Genomic DNA, 7,003 nt, shown 5'->3' with positions numbered 1-7,003 from the left:
GCTGAGCCCCTTACGGAATCCTACTACCCCAGGTGAAATGCGCTATAATGAGGCACATGGGAGGACACGTCGTGTGATTGAACGTACATTTGGACTGCTGAAGTCTAGGTTTAGATGCCTGGATAAGACCGGAGGGGCCCTGCCATACTCACCAGGCAAAGTATGCAAAATAGTGATTGCCTGCTGCATGCTCCACAACCTGGCCTTTCGCAATAATATTGAACTGATCTTGGACCCTGAAGAACAACAGGTTGCTCCACATCCCATCCCGCCCATGTCCAGTGATGAGAATAGTGGCGAGGAAGGTGTGGACCAGAGGCGTCAGGTCATCGATCACTACTTTCCATGAAGGTGAGTGAGTGCCTCTTGTGCTGCTGTACAATATGTGACGTATGTCTGCTGTAGATGGTTGGATGTGATATGTGATTGCTGCCTGTCATGACATGTTTGCAAATGTGTGTGGGACATGGTTTACCAGCATTGATCCCTGATGTGTGTCCTGTGATCCGCTAACTTTGCGATGAATGTGGTTTGTGTTTTGTTGCTGTACGTTGATTTGTGATGGTTGTGGATCAGTTTCCTGACCTGTGCTTCTTGTTCTCTGATTGTGCCTAGGTCACTCACACCGAGCCAGGAATGAAACCAACATTGATCCCGGCACATGCTGATCACAACAACTGAGACATACCTGTGTTTAAACATGGAGATCACACAGCCTTGAGTGTTTCAGTGCATTTTATTTACATGGTGCTGATTAGTGTTTGTGCATAATTCAAAAAAGGTAGGGGGGGGGAGAGTGAGTCGAAGGTCATGGCAGATGAACACAACGTGGGGACACCACATTGGGTGGTGTCCACCTAGTCCATCAGACCTGTGCCAATGCATGGCAATGTAGGACAAGATAGTTAGCAGGGTGAAGGCCAGGGTGAAGGTAGGGTGGAGTCATTTGCGGCCCCTCTTCGAGCGGGTGGATGGGGCATTGTCACTGCTCTGTGCTGGGTCGTTCCTCGGACGGCCCCTCCGTCTTGGAGCCAGAGCTGGCCCAGCTGTGGGGGCAGGTTCTTCAGGGACCACCTCCCTGTCAGTGGCCTCAGGTGATGGTGGCGGTGGTGGTGTTGGTGACCTGTCCCGCTGGGCACTTGGGGAGGGGGAGGTGGTGTGGTGCGGAATAGCCACTCCCTCCACAGAGCAGTTTGCTGGCCCATGAGGCCCACCATTTGGCCCATACGGGCATCCATGGACCTCAACAGCTGGCGGGTCAGTTCAGAGTCCTGGTGTGCCCTATTCGCCGCAGCCTGCGACTGGTCATAGCAGGCTTCCACCCTGGCGATGGCTGCAAGGGTCTCAGTGGTAGGATGTGCTGGCTCTTGTCTCCAGACTCCCCTTGTACCTCCACTCCTGGTTGTGCGCTGTGGCCTCACCGTTGTCACACCACGTCCACTCTCCCTGATGGTCTGAGAAGGAGAGGGCCCATCATCGTCCGATGGCTCATGGAGGGTGGCACTGGCAGGAGTGGTGTTGGTGGTGGTGGCGGTAGCTGCACAGCTCACAATGGGAGTTGTTGTTGGAGTTACAGTGGCCAAGGTGGTGGAGGCATGGATGGGCTGGGAGCCAGATGTCCCTGGCAGTGTGCTGGGCCCAGCATCGTCCTCTGCACCCGAGCTGTCCTGGGATTCCTCTCTTGAGGGACTTGGCTGTGAGGGGGGCGACTGGTGCGGCGGGTGTTGGTTTCGCCAGTCAAGTTGCGATCACCTGAGGGACAAGAATGTAGGAATCAATGCTGTGGACATGACAGGTTTGTAGTTGTTACATGACATATTTCTAGCAAATCAGTACATGGTTGTTGGCGTCATCATATTGGTGTTGTACACTGTAGTGGACATTTTGGTGGTGTGGAGGTGGGTGGACAATACTTGGATGTGTATAGTCTTGTCCTGCTATTGGATGGTGCCCCTGTGAAGATGCCTACCTACCTGTGAGTTTGAAGGGGAAGATGCACTGGACACCAAATGGTGGATGGACTCCATCTTGCTCTGGGATGAGACATGTGGGACTGGTGGGAGTTGTAGTGCTGGACCCACCCCAAACCCCCTTTTCCCTGGAGACATGTGAGTCTGGTGGGAGTTGTAGTGCTGGACCCACTCCACCCCCTCCCTGGAGACATGTGGGACTGGTGGGAGTTGTAGTGCTGGACCCACCCACCCCAAACCCCCCCTCCCGGGGACATGTGGGACTGGTGGGAGTTGTAGTGCTGGACCCACCCACCCCCTCCCTGGAGACATGTGGGACTGGTGGGAGTTGTAGTGCTGGACCCACACACCCCAAACCCCCCTCCCTAGAGACATGTGGGACTGGTGGGAGTTGTAGTGCTGGACCCACACCCCCCCCAAACCCCTCCTCCCTGGAGACATGTGGGACTGGTGGGAGTTGTAGTGTTCGCTGCTTGACCACATGCAAGCCTGAGGACGTAGGAGGCAACATTTGTGGTTGGTCATGGTGTGTGCATTTGAGCCGTGGCCTTCACATTTGTGTGACTGTGTGGTCCACATGCATGGATTGGGGCCTGGGAGATGTGTTTAGGCAGTTGAGCACGGCAGACAATTACAGTGTGATAGTGGTCATTGGTTTGTACTTACCAGCCTCGAGTCCCTCTTCGATTCCTTCCAGGCTCTCTGGGTGCAGTATGCCGAGCACCTTCTCCTCCCATTCGGCGTATGGTATGGGTTCCGGGGGAGTTCCACCGCCAGTGTGGGTTGCCCGCCAGTGGTTCTTCGTCCTGATGCCCTTCACCCTTGTCTTGAGGTCGTGCCACCACCTCTGGATCTCGTGTTTGGTGCGTGGCACGGTCCCTGATGCATTCACCCTGTTAACTATCCAGTCCCACATGGTGGTTTTGGTTGCAAAGGTGGTCCGCTGGACTAGGGTACCAAACAAATGTTGTTCCACACGGATGATTTCATCCACCAAGACCTTCAACTCACTCTCTGTGAATTTGGGATTTTTCTTGGGTGCCATGGTGTGTGATGTGCAAGGTGTGGGTGGTGTGGGGTGTGCAGGTGTGTGGTATGTGAGGATGGAGTTGTGGGGGTTGGTGTGGTGGGTGTGCTGTTGTGCAGGTTGTATGTGTGTTTGTGTTTCTCTGTTGTTTCTGGTGCTCTGTATCTATGTTGATGCTGTGCTGAGATGCATAGGATTGTGGTGATGGGAGGGTTTCCTTTTATACTCTGTGTGATGGTTGTGTAACAATGGTTTGTGGCGGTCAGTTGTTCAGTGGGTGTGGTTACTTGGGTGCACTTGTTTGTGCTGGGGGTGTGTCATTGGAGCGTCTAGTTGTTGGAGGTGGGTGTTCCAGGTGGGTGTTCCAGGTGGGTTTATGTCTTGTTTTTTTTGTTTACTATTTATTTCCGTCCGCCATTTTTATGTTGGTTTGGCGGCAAGGGTGGTGTTCGTTTGGTCCTTCCGCAGCCAAGCTCTGTTTGTCGATGCTTTGTTTCCGCCGCGGTCGTGGAAGGTGGAGAGTTCCGTTGGGATGGCGGGGTGATCCTAATCGTGCGTACGGACACTCCGCAGGTGTTGCGGCGGTTGGGACTGTTTCCGCGGCCTTTGCGTCCGCGGTGGACGCAGTTTTAGTGGTTCTGTCCGCTGGCGGCAGACTTTGTGGTGATCCATCCGCCGCGGTCGGTGTGTGTTGCCAAAAATATCCTAATCGCACCCGCGCTTTTGCCGCAGTGCGATCAGGAGTTTTTTTGCAGCGACCATGGCGGACGATACCCGTTTCCGTCTGCCATCGTAATGGGCTCCTAAGGGTGGATCGATTGTTTATGCCCGACATAACACGAACGATGTACACTACAGTGTATATATTATATGTGTATACCAGAAACCATGCAACTTGTAAGTAACTCATCGATAACTACACAAAACATGTAATCATCAATACAAGGGTGGATAAATTATCATGTGAAGCACTCTAATACCCGAGGGTCATGTTCGCATTTTATAAAACGTGCAAAATAAATAAACAAATGTGTATTTTGAAGAAGTAAGTGGATATGTACTGAAGGGATGAATTAATGATACTTACATTACCGTCCATCTCCTATATTATGCTGCATTTCAGTATCTAATGTGATCATCTGTTTCAGCCTGCAAAGATGCCCTCCTTGTGGAATAATTACAGCGACTACCATGAGACTGAAGATGTGGCACCAAGCTTCTCTCCAGAATCCATTATCACGATGGCTATGTTCAGCATCTCATTTCTTATTGGCCTTCCTGGGAATGCCATAGTCATATGGGTCACTGGTTTGAAGATGAAACGCACAGTGAACACCGTCTAGTTCCTGAACTTGGCAGTCGCAGACTTTCTATGCCTCGTGTTCCTGCCATTCGCCATTGGCAACGTAGCCCTGCATGGACACTGGCACTATGGGAGCATCCTCTGTAAGTTTTTCCCTACTGTCGGCCTCATCAACATGTTCGTCAGCGTCTTCATCCTGGTAGCCATTAGCCTGGATCGGTGTTTGCTGGTCATCAAGCCGGTGTGGTCTCAGAATCATCGGACTGTGGGCATGGCCTCAGGATTGTGCGTCGGAAGCTGGTTCCTTGCCTTTCTCATGTGCGTACCGACATTGATCTACAGTGAACAAGTGACCACTTACGAGGGCAAAATAGTTTGTGCCCTAAATTATGGTTCAAAATATGAATCTTATTCTGATTTTGAATACTTGGAACACTTCACTACCACTACTGAAGAGTCTCCGCTAGATCATTTAACACGGTCCACAGAAGAGATGGCTACCGCGGGCGATATCAAAAATCTCACTCCGCTGGACATTATAACTCACACAACTGCAGCCCCAAAAGAAACACCAGGGGCTGCTTCTGGTTTCAATTCTTTAATTGAATTTGCTTTTCCAAATGATGTTGCAGGTCCCAACGCTCATGCAAAAGTCCCAATATATAGACCATTGGCAATCACTCTCCAAGACATTCTTAATCAAAGATCATTGGGTAAAGTTACACAAATACAGCAATCCAACGTTATAATTAGCTCAGCAACGACTCATAGACCAAGAACTCACAAGTCATTTGTGAGTTTTCACTCCAGCAGAACTCCAGGTGGTCCGTCTACTGTAGACTTCACTCCGAGGCCTAGGGAGGACGTAAACTATGGTCTGTACGAAGACATGGCCACACCAGTACCCCTCACTGTCACCACCTTCACTCGCCTGATTTTTGGCTTTGTCATCCCTTTAACCATAATCGTAGTCTGCTATGCATTCATACTTCAGAGAGTAAAGGGTGCTCATTTTTCAAAGTCAAGTGCCAAAATGTTGAGGGTAGTCTTCATTATTGTGAGTGTATTTTTTGTCTGCTGGGCTCCCTACCATATCATTGAGGTCTTCCTGCTCTACTACAATAACACAACACTGTTTTTCTTGGATTACCTGTCCCAGGCTCTTGCCATCACTACCACCTTCATCAACCCGGTAGTGTATGTCTTCAGTGTGCAAGATTTCAAGGATAAGCTTTGTACGTCTCTGTGTGCTGTTTTCGAGAGCGCATTCAGTGAGGATATCACCCGCTCCACAACGCCTACAAGGAGTAGAAACTCTACAGACGAAAATCTAAAAATAACTGCAGTGTAGGAGAACAATTTGCAAATTCATGACATGGTCTCGCTTGGGGGAAGGTGGGTAGATATCACATTGGTCTCTAACAGATCATAGAAGATGCAATTTAAGATTCACCAACGGATGATTAAAGCCAGCAGCAATGTTGTGCTGTTATTCCTCTTTGTACTTACTTAACCCCTTTACAGCGGCGAACATTCCTCCAGGGTGCAGGTGTTCTTAAGAGTGGGCGGGGCTTCATTGGCCAAGGGTCATTCGCAGCACCAGGGAGGGAGTGTTGGCCGACTGGAGCACAGAACGGGTTAAATATACAGGCCATTTTAAAAAAATATCTACAGGCAAAAACTACTTTTACAGGCTACCTGCACAAAAACACAGAGGGCCTGATTTAGATCTTGGCGTACAGGTTACTCCATCACAACGGTGAATGACAGCCCGTCCTTCGAGATATAAATCTATTAGGATATAATAGGATTAATATTTCGGAGGACGGGTTATTCGTCATTGCTGTGAAGGAGTAACCCACCAGCTGAGATCTAAATCAGGCCCACAGGCTAATATTACAAGAATAAATGCAAACTATTGTACATTAGTAGCCAATACATTTGTTTCATAAATGGAGGAATGGGGCACTTTTATCAGCTGGAAAATGTCTCTTTAAAATGTCAAGCGTGTGCACCTCTGAAAAAACTTGCATTCAAAAGAGCAGCAGACGAAGAGGTTTCTGGTTGATTTGAGCATGAAGTTGGGTTTTTACTGTCCTTGTCAATTGTTCCAATTTAAATTGACACAAAAAAATGACTAATAAAGCACTGGATCAAATTCCTATTGATCTGAGGATGATGAGAGAGGGGATTTCACATCACGGCTGATGCTGAATCACAATGCATATCACTTTTTCTTCTCCCTGGTAAAAAAAAATATATCTATCTGAATTGTGTTTCAGTACTCAGCCAGGATGGATGCACAGCAAATATGATTGATGAAAAATTAGTTTTGCAGCACAGAGAGAAAACAAGATTGTTATTTGAAAGATGTAAAAGAGAGAGGGGTTCATCTAGTGGGTGGCTCATCAGGCCGCCAGGTCAACACAGGTTATAGCATCCCTTCTCCTTGTGAAGACTGCCTGCCAGATTTAGAGATCCATGCCCACTAGGTGAGGATTTCTGTGCCCTCAGTGGCTTTGCTCCGACTGCACTGAAGCCACAGATCCTTTGCTGAGCGGGTGCCATGTTTGATGTCCTGACTTGTCAGTGCTTTCTGTTTTCAATATCAAACTTCCAAAGCATGAGTTTGTTATTGAAAAATTCTAAATGCCATTGATGTGCTGGGGTTTTCCCTTTATGGTTTTTACTAAGATTCCAAAC

General features: G+C 49.0%; 1 pseudogene; it reads left to right on the top strand.

Moving 5' to 3' along the window:
* The first annotated feature begins 4,154 nt into the window (after positions 1-4,154).
* Positions 4,155-5,683, top strand: LOC147706465 (C3a anaphylatoxin chemotactic receptor-like; annotated as a pseudogene).
* Positions 5,684-7,003: the final 1,320 nt, after the last annotated feature.

The sequence above is a fragment of the Lissotriton vulgaris genome, chromosome 7 (genome assembly GCF_964263255.1).
Source record: "Lissotriton vulgaris chromosome 7, aLisVul1.2, whole genome shotgun sequence".
Taxonomy (NCBI): Eukaryota; Metazoa; Chordata; class Amphibia; order Caudata; family Salamandridae; genus Lissotriton; species Lissotriton vulgaris.
The sequence above is the reverse complement of the archived record's forward strand: the minus strand, read 5'-3'. Positions and strand labels throughout refer to the sequence as shown.